Consider the following 19798-nt stretch of genomic DNA (forward strand, 5'->3'; position numbering starts at 1 on the left):
AGCCCTAGGGGACCTTCTTGGGCTGGCAGCCACCTCCGTGAAGCGTCTTATAAATTCTGGTTCCTTGGGGTTTCCTGCTGGCCTGCTGAAATGACTCAGGTCCTTGAAGCTGGGGAAGTTCTGGGACTTTCTCCACCAGTTAAGAGTTCCCTATACTCCACAGCCTCTGAGGGTCCTCTGACATTTCCATGTATTTCTTGGATTTGTCCTGACTCCCGTGAGAATCTTTGGGATTAGTCACAGAAGCTCCAAGGACAGCGACAAGGGCAGACATCCAGACTCTAGCTCAGAGGGCAGGAGGGTGTCAGGCTCTCGGGGGGCAAACGTCACTCCTGAAGAGGGCGTTTGGCACTCCTCAGAGGCAGGCAGGTGCATTGAGTGCCCGGGTTTCACACTGTATTTGGCCACAAACTACCTCTACATTTCTGACCATAAATGAACAAACAAACAAGATGCTTCGCTTTGCTGGGTTTCGGTTTGCCAAATCTATGAAGTGGGGAGAAGTGGGTTGGAGGCTATTTGCTGTCTTTGGTGGATTTCACCAACGGTCTCCGGGAGTCATCTCCCAGACTTCGCACCCTGCCTTTCTTCATCTCTCGCTTCTTTTGACTCTGCTCTGTCATCACCCCCCCCCCCCCCCCCCCCCCCCCCCCCGCCGCCGCCAGAATCATGACTTTCGGGATTTGGAGGGAGAAGGGAGGCTGGCCCATTTCAGGATGAGGACAGGAGCCATGCACACAGACTCTACCAGAGCTCACGTAACTGAGGTTAGTGACTTCTCTCAGGGGAACATTAGTAAGGGTCTGGCAAAAACGGATGTAGTGTTGGAGGTCTGGCAGAAAAGGAAGTGTTGGAGGCGGAGGAGGGCGCCGCCCCAGAAGCAGCCTGGGAAGTGTCCGATCTATTACGCTCTCTTGTAAATAACCTCCTATCCACGGAGGGGCGCTCTCTCTGGCACGCTCGCTCCCGCTCCCGGTCCCCAAATCTCTCTCCCTCTCCTCTCTCCTGCTCCCGCTGCCGCTCCCTCCCACGCTGCCAGCTGAGCGACTGTTTCGCAACACCAGGTAAGGACTTCAGCCTGTGGCTTTCCTTAATTCATTTTTCTCTGCGATTTCTGTTATCCTGACAAAGTTTTGGTTTCTACCCTCCATTCATAGACCAACCACGCTAAGTTAATATGTAGGAGTTTTCTTTTGCTTTTTAATGGCGTCAGGGCTTGAGTTTTTTTCATATCCTGAAGGCTTACAAGCTAGTACCAGTTCAAAACCCGCCAGTGGCTCCCCATCAAATAAAACCCTTACTGGTTCCAGTGACCTGAACGTCGCCCTGGAACAGCCTTTCCTGCCGCCCCTACCACTCGGCTCTACCTGCGGATCCTGGAATACACCAACACTGTTCCCCCCGCACGTTGTGAACCCAGGCTCCTCTTGCGACACACTGCTCTAGGGGGAAGCAGGGCTTTTCAGATCCTCCAGGATGTTCTGACGTGTGACCGGGGTTGAGAATAACTGAACTAGAGTTCATTTAGGCTCAAAGCGTCTCCCATGTACCTGTGGGTGTAAACCACCTGGGAATCTTGTCCCAGTGCAGATCCTGGTTCCGGAGTGGGGAGTGGGGAGGGGCTCGGGCGTCCCCAGTTCAACTCCACTCCCAGGTGATGCTCATCGCGACCCTGGGGTGAGTTTCCTAAGATCAGGGAACGCATCTCGTTTCATGCCAACTGTGAAGGTTTGCCGACTGAAAGCCTTGCGAGTTGCCTCGGCGACTCACCTCACCTAAGATGGCGCGTGCCACCTAATCAAGACATCGGGCTCTGTAACATGCATCTGGATGTTGTAACGGGACTTGACGTGGGTGAACGTTTTGTCTTAAACCCTTACATTCTGGAGCCGTGACGGTTTTGTTCTGGACCACGAAGGAAGCTTTCATCTCTCCCGCGATCACAAAATGGGCTTTTGTTCTTCAGGTTCCTCCCCATGGCTTTTATTCCCTCCTCAGTCTTGCTGGGTTTGACACGGAGTGAGGTAGGCTTCAGCCCGAGAGATTTTCTGAGGGAAAAAGTGGCAGAGTAAGAGTGCCGCTCTCCTTTCGGTAGCCAATATCCTTTGCGTGCTCATAAATAGCCCTGATTCCTGACACCCATGCTACATAGATTTCCGAGTCTGTGTTGTGTCAACATCTTTTTTTTTTTTTTTTAATTTTTTTTTTTCAACGTTTATTTATTTTGGGGACAGAGAGAGACAGAGCATGAACGGGGGAGGGGCAGAGAGAGAGGGAGACACAGAATCGGAAACAGGCTCCAGGCTCCGAGCCATCAGCCCAGAGCCCGACGCGGGGCTCGAACTCCCGGACCGCGAGATCGTGACCTGGCTGAAGTCGGACGCTTAACCGACTGCGCCACCCAGGCGCCCCTGTGTTGTGTCAGCATCTTGATCAAGTACCTGTATAGCGTTTTCCTCTGAATTCTTCTTTGTGCCACTTTATATATCTTCCCTGCCCAGAGCGCCCGCACCCAAAAGTCCTCCCTCAAGGACCCCACTTAGTCACCCACTAAATCCGAAATGAAGTCACCCCTGGTCTTGCCCCATCTTGCCCCGGCGGAGGAGATAATCGAATTTCCGCAGCTGCAGCCTCTCTCCTCCCCAGCGCGTAAGAGAATGGAATTTCTTCCTAACGAGGCTAACCAGGGGTATTGTTGTTTCAGGGTTTGTTGACAGGCGAAAGATTTATCCTCTCCGCTCTCATTCCTGACTCAGAAGAGATTGCGGACCTGGAAGCTGCAGTGCCTCTGGGTCACTTGGTAATTTAAAATTGATGACTTGGAAAGAGAATGGAGATAAAGATGCTGTCCTGGGATGTGTCCTTTTATAGAGGGGTGTTGTAATTCGGGGGCATGACGTTCCCTCATGCAGTCCTTTGGAAAAAAAAAAAATAGCACACAGTGGTTTATGGATGTCCTCTGATCGCTGAGTTAATCAGCCGGCTACGCACGGCCACCCCTTTCTGAGCGTAGAGACAAAGACGTACCACTTGGTGATTAGAACAGGGGATCGCGAGGGTGCTAATTAAAATCTTACAAGTAAAGTAGTATGATTCCGTTCTGTCCCGTTCAAAACAGACATGACTACTGTGCTATTAGAAGTCAAAGTAGGGGCGCCTGGGTGGCGCAGTCGGTTAAGCGTCCGACTTCAGCCAGGCCACGATCTCGCGGTCCGGGAGTTCGAGCCCCGCGTCGGGCTCTGGGCTGATGGCTCAGAGCCTGGAGCCTGTTTCCGATCCTGTGTCTCCCTCTCTCTCTGCCCCTCCCCCGTTCATGCTCTGTCTCTCTCTGTCCCAAAAATAAATAAACGTTGAAAAAAAAATTTTTTTAAAAAGAAGTCAAAATAGAGGCTACCTTGGGGTGGGGGTTAAGGACTGGAAGGAAACACAAGGAGTGCTTTCTGCTGTTCTGAACATGTTCTGTTTCTTGATTCCTTTACCAATTCCACCAATCCGTACATACTTCTGATTTGTGCACTTCTCTTTGCATACCGTCCTTCATTAAAAAGCTTACCAGTAAATATCCGGCCCCCTTAACCCTCTTTTTAGTCAAGTTCTCTGCTTACGAGTACGTCGTAAGTTGAAGAAATCACTGTCCGAAATGTATTTGGAAATCAGTGGTTTGATTAAAGGACATACGCCCCCCTCCAACCGAGTGTTCAGTTTCCCACTCAGGCTTCAGTGCCGTGTGCGTGTCAGTCCTGTGCCTGATCCTAACAGCTTGGCTTTGGTGACGCTTAACGCCGGAAAATCCATGACTTGGATGGAGCTGCGACCTTAACGGGCTTCTTTATCTTACTAATGAATTATATCTTAGATGGGTGCTTGCGTTGAAGTATGCAGCCTGCCATTTAGTTATTAGTCACTGAAACCGCCCCACATCTTGGTGACAGCACTCACTGTCAGTGCCCGCACGACAAGACGAGGGACCCTTGTGATCAAGCCTAGTGCTTCCTGGATGCTAATTCCTTCTCCGCACAATGGCGCAGGCTTCGCTTTTACCACGTTACGGAATGAATCAAAACGTTGAGACGGATGATACGGGTGCCCGCTTTACTCCCTAGGAACAAACCAGATGGAATAAATGAATCCTTGGTGTGTTTTTTTTTTTCCCCCTCCCTGCTGTAAATTTATTTATTTAATTTCTTGGGTGGCTATATCTTCACATGGCTCATGAATCACAAAGTACAGATCGTATATAGGCAACGGTATTTCTCCCACCTCTGTTCTCCGTCAGCCAGTGTCCACACCCCACCATCACTGTCGATAGTGTCTTTTTTTTTTTTTTTTTTTAATTTTTTTTTTCAACGTTTATTTATTTTGGGGACAGAGAGAGACAGAGCATGAACGGGGGAGGGGCAGAGAGAGAGGGAGACACAGAATCGGAAACAGGCTCCAGGCTCTGAGCCATCAGCCCAGAGCCCGACGCGGGGCTCGAACTCCCGGACCGCGAGATCGTGACCCGGCTGAAGTCGGACGCTTAACCGACTGCGCCACCCAGGCGCCCCTGTCGATAGTGTCTTTGTATCTTCCAGAGACTATTAGTGTATATTCAAATACAATTGGAAAATATTGGTAAGAGCCTTCTGTCAGGCTTCTATGATCATTAAAAAAAAAAAAAAAAAAAAGGGGCGCCTGGGTGGCGCAGTCGGTTAAGCGTCCGACTTCAGCCAGGTCACGATCTCGCGGTCCGTGAGTTCGAGCCCCGCGTCAGGCTCTGGGCTGATGGCTCAGAGCCTGGAGCCTGTTTCCGATTCTGTGTCTCCCTCTCTCTCTGCCCCTCCCCCGTTCATGCTCTGTCTCTCTCTGTCCCCAAAATAAATAAACGTTGAAAAAAAAAAAAAAAAATCCCTGTTTTGGGATCTTGCTGCTCAACTTGTGATCTTCGGACCCGTAGCATCAGCATCACTTGGTCACTTGGGAATTTGCTAGAAATGCAGAATCTTAGGCCCCGGTCCAGAGCCACAAGTCAGAATCTGCATTTTGCCAACATCTCCAGGGGATCTGTGGAGCCTGAAAGCATGAGAAAGAATGCTGTGGGGGAAAGGGACCTTGGGAGTAAGGAGATCGGTGGATTGCAAAGGTACCCAGCTTATCCCAAAGGAATTCTTTGTTCTTGGGAGGAAAAACTAACTCAACAGAGCCTCATTATCCTTGCCACAGTTTCATCAGAGATTTTTTTTTTTAGGATTCTTTTTTACAAAGTTATTTATTTTGAGAGAGAGGCAGCACAAGTGGTGGAGGGGCAGAGAGCGAGGGAGAGACAGAGAATCTCAAGCAGGCTTGAACCCACGAACTGTGAGATCACGACCTGAGCCCAAATCACGAGCCGGACGCTTAACCGACCGAGGCATCCAGGCGCCCCGCATCAGAGAGTTTTCTGCTGTGCCGGTATGAGATGATGTTCAATTGTCTTCTTCGTGTATGGTTCTCTGAATGCCTGTCTCCTCTGGCCCTAGCATTTGAGGACTTTCACCTGTGCGTGTCTGGACCGGCATGTTGGCTGGCTGGGTGTTGAGCAACGGGCGTGGCCCCCACAGGGAGTCGGTGCCAGGGCCTGCCTAACAGGAGAATTTGGTAAGTCGCTGGCTTCCTAGTCCTCTTTCCCCAAAGTCCCTATCTCGCTCCCCCAGCCCGTTGCCGGCGTCTGCTTGCCTTCAAGCCTCCGTCCAGCGCTCTCAGTTGGAGGCAGCGCCAGATTGCTTTCCAGCTACCACCCTCACCATCCTTTGTCTTTGCTCCGGGTCGTTCCTTTTGGGCTCAAGGATCCTACCCACAGACCTCAGACACATTGTCCTGTTCCAGTCTGAGGATCTGGAGCCAGTTATCAACATGAAAAACAAGGGATGGGGCGCCTGGGTGGCGCAGTCGGTTAAGCGTCCGACTTCAGCCAGGTCACGATCTCGCGGTCCGTGAGTTCGAGCCCCGCGTCGGGCTCTGGGCTGATGGCTCAGAGCCTGGAGCCTGTTTCCGATTCTGTGTCTCCCTGTCTCTCTGCCCCTCCCCCGTTCATGCTCTGTCTCTCTCTGTCCCCAAAATAAATAAACGTTGAAAAAAAAAAAAAAAAAAAAAAAAAAAAAAAAAAAAAAACAAGGGAAAGCAATTGCTTTTAGATTCTCATTGCTTCTTCGAATAAGAACATAATGATACTGTTTGCGGCTGTCAGTGGAGGGAAGAAATTCCATGGGTTGGTTGCGTCCCGCACTGACGCGTGACCTTCTTTTTTGCTGGTTAAGTCTGTTGATGGGAGACATTTTTGGTATCGGTATTGGTATATTGTGGTTTTTCCAAGAAGGGACGTAGTAAAACTTGACACACTTCCTTTCCTCTACTTTTGCAAGTTCTTTCCTGAATAGATATCAGCCACAGAACGTACCTTATACCACTCGACCATTGGCTGCTACTCTAGATTTCCTTCCCTGCAATTTACAGTCCCTGGGCCTCTGTCACAGTCTGATGCTGAGAATTTTGTCTAATGACCAAACCACATTTAAAAACTTTTTACTCCGGGGCGCCTGGGTGGCGCAGTCAGTTAAGCGTCCTACTTCAGCCAGGTCACGATCTCGCGGTCCGTGGGTTCGAGCCCCGCGTCGGGCTCTGGGCTGATGGCTCAGAGCCTGGAGCCTGTTTCCGATTCTGTGTCTCCCTCTCTCTCTGCCCCTCCCCCGTTCATGCTCTGTCTCTCTCTGTCCCCAAAATAAATAAACGTTGAAAGAAAAAAAAAAAAAAAACTTTTTACTCCGGCAGGTGCGCTTAACATGCGACCTCCCCTCCTAACAGATTTCTAAGCGCGGGATACGTTATTGTTGACTGTTGGTACGGTGTTGCATAGCAGATCTGTAGAGCGTGTTCATCTTGCCTAACTGAAGCCTTATGCTTGTCAAATGAATTTTTATTACATTATAATATACACACAAAGGTGCACATCAGTGAGATTTCAAAGCAGGTTGCTCCCACGAAACCAGCACCCAGATCAAAACGAAACAAAACAGAACATGAGCTCCCTCGAGCCTCCTGCATGGTCACCACGTGCCTCCATGGGTAACCACTGTCTTGAGTCCTAAAATCCTACTAAACCGGCCTGTGTATGCTGTACGTGAATGTCCTCCTGTACTGTGCTCCCTTGCGCCTGGCTTCCGTCACTAAGCATGAGGCCTGTATGACGCTCCAACCGTATTCTGTGCAAAGTTGAAGATCGTTCATTCTCGTCGCTGCATTATTTATCCATTCTCCTATTGCTGATTGTTTTGTGGTTTCCAGTGTGAGGCTATTATGACTAGCACTGTTATGAAACTTCCTATCCGTGTCTCTTCATGAAAATACATTACGTTTTTCTCTTGGGTATATACCAAAGATGGAAATTGCTGGGTGATGCTGACTTTTTAACGTATCAAGGCCGATTATCTTGTATGCGTGAGTGCCAAAGAAGCAAGGTATGTGATTAGACGGGTATGCATGCATTCAGACACCTAAGTGCAAGAATTGGAGCTGGAATCTCCACCCCCCACCCCCCCCCCCCCCCCCAGCCTTGTGAAAAAGGATCTTTTTGCCTACCAGCAGTTTCAGAGCTCCTGCCTTCTTCCAGCTTTCCAAGGATGCAGTGTTGATTGCTTTAGTTTATTTTATGATTTTAATGAGATCACCCCCTGCGCCAATAGCTTTTCCAAGCATGACATATCCCGGCTCCATAGCGAGAACCGAGTCAACTCTCAGCTGTGCGCCAGCAGCAGCTAAAAAATGGCTCTTCCTGATTTTCTGCCGTAGGATCTCCATCCTTGAGGGTGAATAGTAGAGGCAGGACACGCCATGAGCAGAGGAGGTGGTCGTCTGCATGCTGTCACTGGAAGCTCTGCCTGGCCCTTAAATAGCGCTGCCATAAGCACCCTGTTCCTAGAGGGCGTGGGACCCCCACTGCCCACGCTAGCATTTTAGGTTAGACCACGGAGGCAGGGGAGATGCTGCTGGAAGGCTACTGCTGAAATGTATGCGCTTCCTGCAGAGAGAAGAAGGGTCTTTGTCTGTCTCCCAGGGGGGTTAATAACTCATAAACTTGGCAGTCGGGAGAACTCAGTGTGTGTGGCACAGGAAAGAGGGTTTTAATGGAGGTGACAAGGCTAGGAGGTGAAACAGTGGGGACTTGAGGGGGAGGAACAGAGTCTTAGGGCAGTGTAAGGAGAGCCCGGGCCTGGAGGGGATTCCTGGCAAGACCCTACGGACCACCTAGAAGGCAGGGCCGGGGTTAAGAGAACACCCAAGAACAAAATGTCTGCTGAGAAATCACTCGGATCTTTAATGGTCTGTACTTTCGATTCTCTGACTTCATCTGTTGAATAAAACAGTATTTTGATTCTTACACTTAAAAATCTTTACTGTTTGTACTTTCTTTATTATGCTGATCTTATTTGGTAGATTTTAGTCATTTCTTGTGGGAGAGGGTAATGGGGCCATAATTTGATAACTTCTCAGCTCCAGGCTGTTCAAGACTTTTTTCTGTCAAATGTGTAATATTTTCTCTTTATTTATGAATATATATATATATACACACACACATAATACATACTATATATATGTATATGTATATATATATATATATATATATATATATATATATAGTGTTGGATATCATTAAATTCCATCATAATGGTGATTTTGAGGGAGAGGAGGCATGTTCTTAGAGATTCACCCACATTGAACAGACCTCAAGAATCTTTATTGTTTTTCTGATTATAAAATAAGGCATACTCATAGGAAATTCAAATTTTACAGAAGTGAAGAAAGTAGGAACCCCAAACCCTGGATACCTTGAGTGTATGTTAAAGGGATAGCGGGACTCAGGGATATCTGTTGCTCATATTTTTTGATAGTAAGGGCATACTTTTAAAGAAGTATTCTGACTACTTCTCATACGACAGGATTAAATGCATATATTAAATACATTCCTTATAACAAATGTCCGATTGGCCATGGGATGTGATGGCCCTTCTGGGAAACACAGCAGAGCCTGACTTTTTCCTTTGCCTCTTCCCGGCCCCTTCTCTGTCTTCCACTGAAATTTAGGGAGCAATGAGAGTAACTACATAACAAGACAACTCCATGTATTCAAAAGGAATTTTTAAAAACCTAAGAAATGTATAAAAATTGCCACAAAAGATTATATAAGAATGTTCCTAAGTCTTCCTCATCTTAGCCAAAACCTGGCGATGATCCAAATTTCCATCAGTGGGATAATGAATAAACAGATTGTGGTGTATCTGTGGTGTATCATTTGACATTATCAGCAGTGAAAAGGATTAAGCTACTGATCAGGCAACATTAGGAGTGATTCTCAAGAATGTTTTGTTGACAGCAAAACAACAGAATGGGAGAAGATATTCGCAAATGGCATATCAGATAAAGGGTTGGTATCCAAAATCTATGAAGAACTTATCAAACTCAACACCCAAAAAACAAATAATCCAGTGAATAAATCGGCCAAAGACATGAACAGACACTTTTCCAAAGAAAACATCCAGATGGCCAACCGACACATGAAAAGATGCTCAACACCACGCATCATCAGGGAAATACAAATCCAAACCACAATGAGATACCACCTCCCGTCGTTCAGAATGGCTAAAATGAACAACTCAGGAAACAACAGATGTTGGTGAGGATGCGGAAAGAGGGGACCCCATTGCTGGTGGGAATGCAAACTAGTGCAGCCACTTTGGAAAACAGTATGGAGGTTCCTCAAAAAATTAAAAATAGAGCTATCCTATGACCCAGCAATTGTACCACTAGATGTTTATCCAAAAGATGCAAAACATGCTGACTTGAAGGGGCACGTGCACCCCAGTGTTTATAGCAGCACTATCAACGATAGCCAAATTATGGAAACAGCCAGATGTCCATCAACTGAGGATAAAGAAGATGTGGTGTATATACAATGGAATATTACTCAGCCATCAAAAAGAATGAAATCTTGCCATTTGCAACAACGTGGAGGGAACTAGAGCGTATTATGCTAAGCGATATAAGTCAGTCAGACAAAGACAAATGTCATGATCTCACTCACACGTGGAATTTAAGAAACAAAACAGGCACACAGGGAGAGGAAAAATAAGATAAAAACAGAGAGGGAGGCAACCATAAGAGACTCTTAAATACAGAAAACAAACTGAGGGTTGCTGGAAGGGAGGGGGGTGGGGCGATGGGCTAAATGGGTGATAGGCATTAAGGAGGCCACTTGTTGGCATGAGCACTGGGTGTCATATGTAAATGACGAATCACTAAGTTCTCCTGAAATTAAAAAAAAAAAAGAATGTGTCTTTGAGCAAAAGAAACCAGAATCAAGAGTACCTAGTATATATGATTCAATTTATGTGCAGTTCTCAAACAGTTGAACCTAATCCGTGGTGACAGAAATCGGAACAGTTGTTGGCTGGGATGGGGACTGGGTTGGGGGAGGTCATGGGCAGGGACTGGCTACAAGGGGCACAAGGGACTTTTGGGGATAATGGAAAAGTTCCATATCTTAAATGAGGCGGTGTGTTCACAGGCATATACATTTGTCACAATTCACCATTGTGTCTTATTATGATCTGTCCTCTGTGTTGCATAGAAATTCTGTTCCAGCAAAAACAATCTTTTAGTAACAATTTTAATGTTTGTTTATCTTTGAGAGAGACAGACAGACTGAGTGAGTGGGAGAGGGGCACAGAGAGAGAGAGAGAGAGAGAGAGAGAGAATCTGAAGCAGGCTCCAGGCTCTGAGCTGTCAGCACAGAGCCCGAGGCGGGGCTTGAACTCATGAGCCGTGAGCTCATGGCCTGAGCTGAAGTCGGATCCCCAACTGACTGAGCCACCCAGGTGCCCCAGCAAAAGTAATTTTAAAAGAATCCCGTAGTAAGTGAGAGAGGGCATGTAGCACGTGGCGCCATTGTCCCACCGACACACCTCTTAACTGCTCCTTCCCTTCTGCCCCTGGCCTTCCGCAATACCAGGGACATGCTGAATGCCCACTGAAGGACTTCCCATGAGTTACCATTCCTGGGGCCACCATCAAGCCCTGGGGGACAAGAGCCCGTGGATAAATACTCCCGCTTGTCAGGTGGACGATTCTGGAAGGTCTTCTATGGGCCGTTTGGTGGTCTTCATGGAATCGAGTCACTGTAAGCTGCCTAAAGCACCTTTACAGCGGCCAGTTCTCCTTCCCTCTCGCACTCTCCCTTAACTTTCGCTCCTCCGTTTTGGGATCCACTCCCAAACAAATGACCTGCATCCCTACCTCATCAAGTTCTGTCGTCAGAGGAACCCAAACTGTGTAGGGCGGGAATTGCTGTGGTTCCTGCTCCAGTATTCCCCTGCTTCCTTATTCCTTTCTTTCTCCCCTCTCCTTTCATTCTCTAAGACTGTGTTTTAGGGAAAATAGAGGGGAAAGAAGATGCATTAGAGGGAGGGTTAGTAAGAGAAATATATATATATATATATATATATATATATATATATATATATATATATATATTCCCCATGAAAACACCGTAATCTAATTGCAGAACATTTTCATCGCCTCTGAAGAAAACCTTGTGCCCACGGGAAGTCACTTCCCACCCCCACTTGCCCCTGGCTCCTTCACTCTCCAGCCTCTGGCAGTTACTAATCAGCTTTGTCTCTCCGTGGTCTGCCCATTCTGGACATTTCGTGTAAATGTGTTTAGTCAGGAGGTATAAACAACCCAAGACCATCAAGAGATGATTGGATAAACGAAATGTAGTATATACGTACCACATAGTATTATCCAGTCACGAAAAGCACTGAAGCTCTGACACGTGCTACAACGTGGACCTTGAAAATATTATAATAAATGAAAAAAAAAAAAAACCCTCAATCATAAAAGACCACATCTTGTACTATTCTATTTGTAGGAGATGCCCATTTACGTGGATTGGTCCTACCTTTTGGCTGGTGTGAATAGCGTTGCCCGAACCTTCAAGTACCAGTTTTTGTTTGGACACCTGTTGTTAGGTCTTTGGAGGTGTATACCTAGATGTGGATTTGTTGGGTCATTTGACAGTTCTGTGTTCAGTTTTTCAAGGAACCACCAGACTTTTCGGTAGTGGCTGTACCATTTTATATTCCCACTGGTAATATATGAGCATTTCAATTCATACATTGCCTTTTTCTTTAACCTATTCCCCAAGCTTTCCCTCAACGTTTATGGGAAATACATATATAATCAGCCCTCATTTACTTCTCGTAAAGTTGTAGATTTCTCTTACTAATCTTCCTCGAATGCACCTCCCTCCACCTCTAATTTTCCTAAAATGCGGTCCTTCGTACTGACAGAATTCCATTGGGAGGATTTCAAGCCCTGAAAGAAGTAAGACAGAGGTCATGGTCTCTTTTCTCCCGGAATATTCTTTGGTCCCTGAGGACATTTACCCACCTCCTGCCCAGAACCAGCTCTGTGTCGTAGTGAGTACTGGGAGACAGAGCTTTCGGCAGGACCTAAAATGATAACGGTAGTTACCCCTTGATAGAGAAACTTCACCTGGCTTTTCCCCCCCTCCTCTCTCCTTCTCCCTCCCTCAGAATATTTTGTATAACTTTTTATGTCATACTATAAGAATGTATTGTTTGTAACTAAAAAACAATCGAAGGAGAAAAAATGTGAGGCTTAAAAAAAAAATGTCCCCAACGATGTCTCAGTATTTAAACATGCAACACCAGTTATGTTAACTTAAGGTTGCTTTTCAAATTCCCTGTAATTCACAACATGCTAAGTTGATGTTGGACCCCCTCCCTCTGAATTGGAAGAAAGTCTCAGTTCTTTTAGCAAATACTTCTAAGAATCTCTTGGGATGCTCGTGATGAATGGTGTACAATTGTGAATATACCAAGAACCACTGAATTAGTGCATTTAAATCAGTGAAATTTCTAGTATGTAAGTCATCTGGCCCAGGGAAGGGAATCAGCACTAATTTTAGCAAACAGTGTTCTTCCATTTTAAATTTGGTTGGTGAAATTCCAAGGATCATAAACAATGGAGAGAGAATTAGACACCTGTACTCATGTACTCTTTTCCCCAGATGTCCTCTTTTCTGCACTCATTCATTAGTTAAATTATTTAACAAATATTTAAGTATTAATTAGTACTGTGTGCATCTAGATCAGTTGTTAATTCAGAAAGAGAAACAAATTTCTTTAAAACAACACCCAAACCGGGACTATATGGAAAGGGGCCCTCTGACTTGAGAGCCTTGTGAGCCTGTGCTTTCGGTGGACAGATTTGGACTGTGGCCCCCTCTAGCCCCCTTCCTTTCAATGAGGGACAGGGACATAGAAACTCGCCTGATGCATCAGGATGGTTCCTAATCAAGACTCATGTATTAGTGGTATTTTCTCTTTTCTTTTTCTTTCTTTTGTCTCTATTCTCGATGCTTTGGAATCAGGGGCTGGGGTGGGGGTGGGGGACAGCTGACCCGAAAGGGATGGTCCCTCCCAGGGTTGGCTAATTCCTGGAGAAAACAGACAGTTCGACCTGGAGTGTGCCTTTCATATGCAAACGAACAAATCCAGACCCCATACCTCGTCCGTCCGCCTCTTCCGCCTGGCTCTTCCATTCCAGGCTGATATTCCCAGGTCCTAATCACCCCGGGGCCCAGTCAGACAACTCAGGACAGCCCCAGACCACACTGCAGAGATTATCCAAACTAGGCAACCCTAAACCTGTTTATCCTGTCCTTGCAGCGAAAACCACAGTAAAGGCTTCTACCCACATTGTCTCTTTACTCTTTCTGCCTCCTGATCCACGCTGTTCTCTGTGCCTGTGCGACCCTGCGCGGTGTGGCGTGCCCCTTCTTTCGGGGATCTGTGAGTAACAAACTGTCTTTTCAATGGTAACATCTTTTGATCGGTTGGCTTCGTCATATATTACTTGAATAAGAAAAACCTTACCTGGGCCTAAGTATTAGAGGGGAAGATTTGTTCTGCACATAAAATACAGTGACTATCAGGATAGATTCAGAGATGCTGATAAGCATCCTTTTAGACAGTAAGAAGTATTTGGTGTGTGTGTGTGTGTGTGTGTGTGTGTGTGTGTGTGTGTGTATAGGCCTTGATTCAATTTCAGTAGGTCAAGACTCCAACATCAATTTAACATGTCATGAATTACAGGGAATTTGATAAGCAACCTTAAGTTTGCATAATTTAATAGAGTTGCATGTTCAAATATTGAGACACCACTGGGGGGATTTTTTTTCAAAAGCGCTCACATTCTTTTCTCCTTTGATTTATCGTTTTCTAGTTATAAATAATACATTCCTATGGTAAAAAAAAAAAAAAATAGAAAGCTACACAGAATTTTCTGAGGGAGAAAGAGAAAAGAGATTGAAATAAGAAGAAAAAAAAAAACCAAAACAGGCGCAATTTCTCTACCCAAAAGTAACTACCGATATCCCTTTAGGTCCTGGTAAAGGCACTATCTCCCAGTACTCAGTACGGCACAGAGCTGGTTCTGGGCAGGAGGTGGGCAAATGTCCTCAGGGACCGAAGAACCTTCTGGGAGAAAGGAGACTGTGACTTCTGTCTTATTTCTTCCGTGGTTTGAAATAGTCCCCGTGGAGGTTTGTCAGTGGGAGGGACATGGAAATCCCCAAAGGGACCATCACAGAGACGAACCCTTGATGGGTGATTGGGGCCCAGTACCAGGCCCTACATCTGGGCGGATGGGAGGTTGTCTCGGACACAGTGCGTGTGATCCAGCTCCGACAGCTTCCCTTACGTAGCAAAGGGGCTTTAGGGACAGTAACGGAGCGTGTGAATGTAAACTTGGTTAGAGCTCACTAACTAACTCGAGTGGTATTGCGTTTCCTTGAGAACCGGCTGTGGCTGGCAGAGATCTGGATGAGGGTGAGGGTCCCAGGTTCCCACTGGTACCTTATGGGGACCACAAAGGCAAGAAACAGAGGCTTACTAGGGGTCGAACAGAACATATCTAACTTTTGTGCCAAGTCTGAATGTGTCACATGCCTTTATTTATTTAACCCTTATACTTTAACACTCACAATACAATGAGAGGGTTGCAGTAAAGAAATCACTCCCATTTACAGAGGAGCAGGCGACGCACAGAGCATTGAAATAGTTCACAGCGCTCCTGAAGGGCTGTGCTAAACGGTGCTCTTCGTCGGACATATTCATTTTCCTCTCCACACACCTCCTTCTTGCTCCGTTGACTGGGGACTTGACCCCTGTCCTTCAGTCACCTGTTCTCGCAACACGGACTACCCCAGAAGTTAGTGGCTTAAGACACGACTTGATTAGTCCTCATGATTCTGTGGTTTTGCTGGGGCTCCGCTGGAGTTTCCTCTGCTGGTCTCACTTAGGGTCTCTTCATGTACCCACCTCAGCTGGGATCTAGCTGAGGCCAGGATGGTCTCTTATCCTTCAGGACTCCCCTTCACATGGATTCTATTCACTCTGTTGTCCAGTCTGGGTTTTCTTCCAACTTGTGCCCTAGGACACAGGAAGTTGAAGCTGCCAGCCTTCTTAAGAGCTGGGCTTAAAAAATCCTCCAGTGATGGGCATGCAGGCTGGTGCAGCCACTCTGGAAAACAGTATGGAGGTTCCTCGAAAAATTAAAAATAGAACTACCCTACGACCCAGCAGTTACACTACTAGGCATTTATCCAAGGGATACAGGTGTGCTGTTTCGAAGGGACACGTGCACCCCTATGTTTATGGCAGCACTGTCAACAATAGCCAAAGTATGGAAAGAGCCCAAATGTCCATCGATGGATGAATCGGTAAAGAAGATGTGGTATATATACACAACGGAGTATTACTCGGCAATCTACAAGAATGAAATCTTACCATTTGCAGCTACGTGGATGGAACTGGAGGGTACTATGCTAAGTGAAATTAGTCAGTGAGAGAAAGACAAAAATCCTATGACTTCACTCATATGAGGACTTTAAGAGACAAAACAGATGAACATAAGGGAAGGGAAACAAAAATAATATAAAAAATAAGGAGGGGGACAAAACATAAGAGACTCATAAATATGGAGAACAAACAGAGGGTTCCTGGAGGGGGTGTGGGGGGGGGTTGGGCTAAATGGGTAAGGGGCATTAAGGGATCTACTCCTGAAATCATTGTTGCACCATATGCTAACTAATTTGGATGTAAATTAAAAAAAAAAATAGAATTAAAAATAATACTAAAATAAAAAAAAAAAATCCTCAAGTGACCCTTCCTGCCACATTCTGTTGGTCCAAGCAAGTTCACAAGGCCAGTCCAGATTCAAGAGGATGGGAAACAGGCCCCACTTTTTGATGGACATAGCAGCATATACATACAGAAAAGGAAGGAATTGCTGGTAGAAACCATACCATGTGACTTACTTTATTTAGTAAAAAAAAAATATGAGTGGATGTGACATCCAAGCAGAAGCTTTAAGAGTGTTTGCAGAGTATAGTCTAGTCTCTGCTGTCTTCCACTAGAACATGTATTTCTCAAATCAAGATCCCTCCTTCAGTCAAGAAGGCACATGGTACAGAGCCTATCACGACCCAGAGTCAGGATCATACTCAAGGCAGCTTACCTATGGCCACCTACACGTCGGATGAAGGAGAAATATGTATTTGTTGCTGTAATCAACATTTGTTTGTTAGGCAGCGTAACCCAGTGGTAACTGACTAGTACACACGTAGAGCTGGGATTTGAACTCAGGCAGCATAGTTTGGGAATCCAGACTCTCAGCCAGCACCCTCTACGCTTGACGTGGATTCAGTGATAATCCAAGTTCAACTTTGGATTAAGGAGGCCTTGGATGTTCTGAGACAGACGGAAACCGTTGGGGAGGTGCTGAGAGAGACGTGGTGCAAATGTGAGGAGGTATGGGCTACAGGAAGAAGGTGAACTGTTAGAAGGATATATGATCAAATTTGTATCAGAAGCTGGACAAGTGGGCCATTCTCCTTATTCAACTACTATGTGCCACCCAGCTCGTGCCTCAGCTGTACCTTAGCTCCCCTCCTAATTAAAGGAAGCTTTTATTTTTATTGTTTAGCATCTTTAAAAACCTGAAAAACAGAACCAGGTTACCTTGTATGGGGGAGACATACTCCCTCTGGAGTCAGCATTGCAAACATCTTTACTGATGTTAAAGCCCGAGACAGAAGTGTTAAAAATGTCATTGTATTTTATTTATTATTTTTTATGATTATTTTTAGAGAGAGAGAGCCTGAGCCGGGGAGAGGGGCAGAGGGACAGAGAGCATCTCAAGCAGGCTCCACGCCGAGTGTGGAGCCTGATGGGGGGCTCGATCCCGGGACCTTGGGATCCTGACCTGAGCTGACATCAAGACTCAGATACTCACTTGGTTGAGCCACCCCGGTGCTCCTAAAAATTTCATTTTAAGTGCTGAGAGTTTTCTGTATACCAGTGCAATGGTCACCTCTCAGGTCTCATGTTACCCGACCTGCGAGCATTATGAGACAGAGCCGGATATCCCTCATCCATTAATTGCACTTCCTCCATGTGGCTTCTGAAGCCCCGTGCCCTTGGGGTTCCTCCTCCCGCCCTGGTTGTTTTTTCTCAGTATCTTTTGCCAGGTCCTCCTTTCCCGAGCTCCATTTTCAGTCGTTATCTTTCCTCTGTCTACGCCCGCTTCTTTGGTGAACTCATTTGATTTTGAAATAGTTGACATTCTGTCCGTGTGCCAATGACCCCAAATTTACCTGCAGCCCAGACCCCTCTCCTCAACTCGAGGCATGCTCATGTGACTGCTTATTTGACATCTCCATTTGGACGTCAGACCTCTCAAAGTCACCATTCCGAATGGAACTCCTGCTTTCCTCCCGCTCTACTGCTGGTGTTTCCATCTCAGTTGATGGCAACTCCATCCTTTGGGGGGTTACTTAGCCCCAGATCTTTGGAGCCATCTATATTCTTCCTTTTTACCCTCCGTATTCAGTCCATCAGGAAATTATGTTGATTCTACCTTCCACATATATTCACAATCCCCTTCCTTCTGATTACCTCCCCATAACCACGATGCTCTGAGCCCCAATCGCCTCTCACCTGGTTCGTTGCCATTGCCTCCCTATGGGTGTTCTTGCCTCTACCTTCACTCCGTTGCAGTCACTGTCAACAGAGTCAACAGACTGATACTTTGAGACGTAAGATCACGGCACTTCTCTGCTTCAGTGGCTTTTCATTTCATATTAATATAAAGCCACAGTCCTTAATTTAACTTGCAAGGCTCTAGATACGATCTGTCTCCCGTCAGACAGAGAGCACTTCGTCTTGTACCCTGAGTGCAGGCGTCGATCCAGACACATAGGAGGTATATAAATATGTACTGAATGGATAAATGAATGAAACTCGTTATAGGAGAAGCCTTCAGTCCCCCAGCGAAAGGTAAGATATGTTTGTTCAGAATAGAGGTGTTGTGTTTTGATCGTTAAAGTCAGAAGTCTAGCGAGGTGTGTTCCCGTTTTTCACAAAAGCTGGTAAGACAGTACAGATGGAGAGGAGTTTAGCCTACCTCACCAAATTCTTTCTTTTCTTCTGCTTCCAGGACTGGGTTGGATGAATTCAGCAGCCCTCAGCTACACTGTAATGGCCCATGGCCACATCTGGCTTCTCTGAGCTCACACAGCTGTTCTGTCAACTCCCTGTGGGTTTATGTCCCCTCCTCTTCTAGGAAACTGCACTGCCTATTGGCAATTAGCCCTAATGAAGCAGCAGGAGTTTCCTGAGGGGAATGCATTGCTGCCAAGTATAATTACTATTAGCAGCTGTGGGGCCTCTGGCTCCGTGAAAGGAACCCATCCACCTGTCAGAGCGGGCAGCAGGACTGCTAAAGCCGCACCTAGCAGTCAGTTCATGTCTCTAAGCCAGGCCAACTCTGTGCCGAAAACAAGAGACTGGCATTTGGAAACCAATTGAGAGCACTTAACTTCAAATGTTCAAGTTTCTGCAGCCCAGCTGCATGGGTTGTGGAGCCGTAGCAAATCGCCAATTCACATCTCTCCGTTCAATGCGATCCTTATCTCTTCCAAGCATCCACAATGCCTGCCTATCCTTAGAAAGCAGTGGGGACCCCTCAGAGGGATGCAGGAATGTCTAATTGTGTTTATTTTGGTCAAAAAAGAAAGGAGACAGGTTTTGCTAATAACTGACCGACCCTAGTTTCTTTCGTGGGTCAGTGTATGAGACCTTCACGTCTCTTCTGGGAGAAGATGTGCAGTTCTCCAGTGAGGAGGGTTTATGGTGGCGCCCTTTTGGTGCTGTGTTTCTATGGAACTAAATGCGATTGCCGATTCTTTCCTGCGTCTGAAAGATGGAATCTAACTGTACTCCCGCTTGAATCCAAGCTTAGTGACTTACTTGACCAGCAGTGTATGATAGAAGTGACTCTGTGCCAGTTGTGGGGCTAGCGTACGAAGAGACTAAGCGCTTCTGCATTGCACTTTTAGAACCTTGGGCAACCATGCCGTGAGGAAGCGCAAGCTATGCAAATGGACAGGCCGTGTGGGGAGATGGCTGGTGGCCCCGGTGTTCTGTCTCCCAGTCAACTCATCCTAGATGATGTCCCAAGCATCATGAAGCAGAGATGAGTTGTTCTCACTGTGCCTTGTCCAAATTGCTGACTGACAAAATGTTAATCTTGAATAATACTGAATTATTGTTTTAAGCTCCTGTCCTTGGGCATAGTTGTACAGCAGCAGTTGGTAGAAACAATGACCAGTTTTCGTAATTGAGAGGATTTCGCGCTT

General features: G+C 46.4%; 1 long non-coding RNA gene across 1 annotated transcript; it reads left to right on the forward strand.

Annotated features, from left to right (window-relative positions):
• The first annotated feature begins 1020 nt into the window (after positions 1-1020).
• LOC123594630 lies at positions 1021-19631 on the forward strand. The gene is made up of 4 exons (XR_006710816.1): positions 1021-1064; positions 2705-2875; positions 5499-5616; positions 19499-19631. It is a non-coding gene; the product is annotated as an uncharacterized LOC123594630 (long non-coding RNA).
• Positions 19632-19798: the final 167 nt, after the last annotated feature.

Source organism: Leopardus geoffroyi, chromosome X (assembly GCF_018350155.1).
Source record: "Leopardus geoffroyi isolate Oge1 chromosome X, O.geoffroyi_Oge1_pat1.0, whole genome shotgun sequence".
In the NCBI taxonomy this organism is placed as follows: domain Eukaryota; kingdom Metazoa; phylum Chordata; class Mammalia; order Carnivora; family Felidae; genus Leopardus; species Leopardus geoffroyi.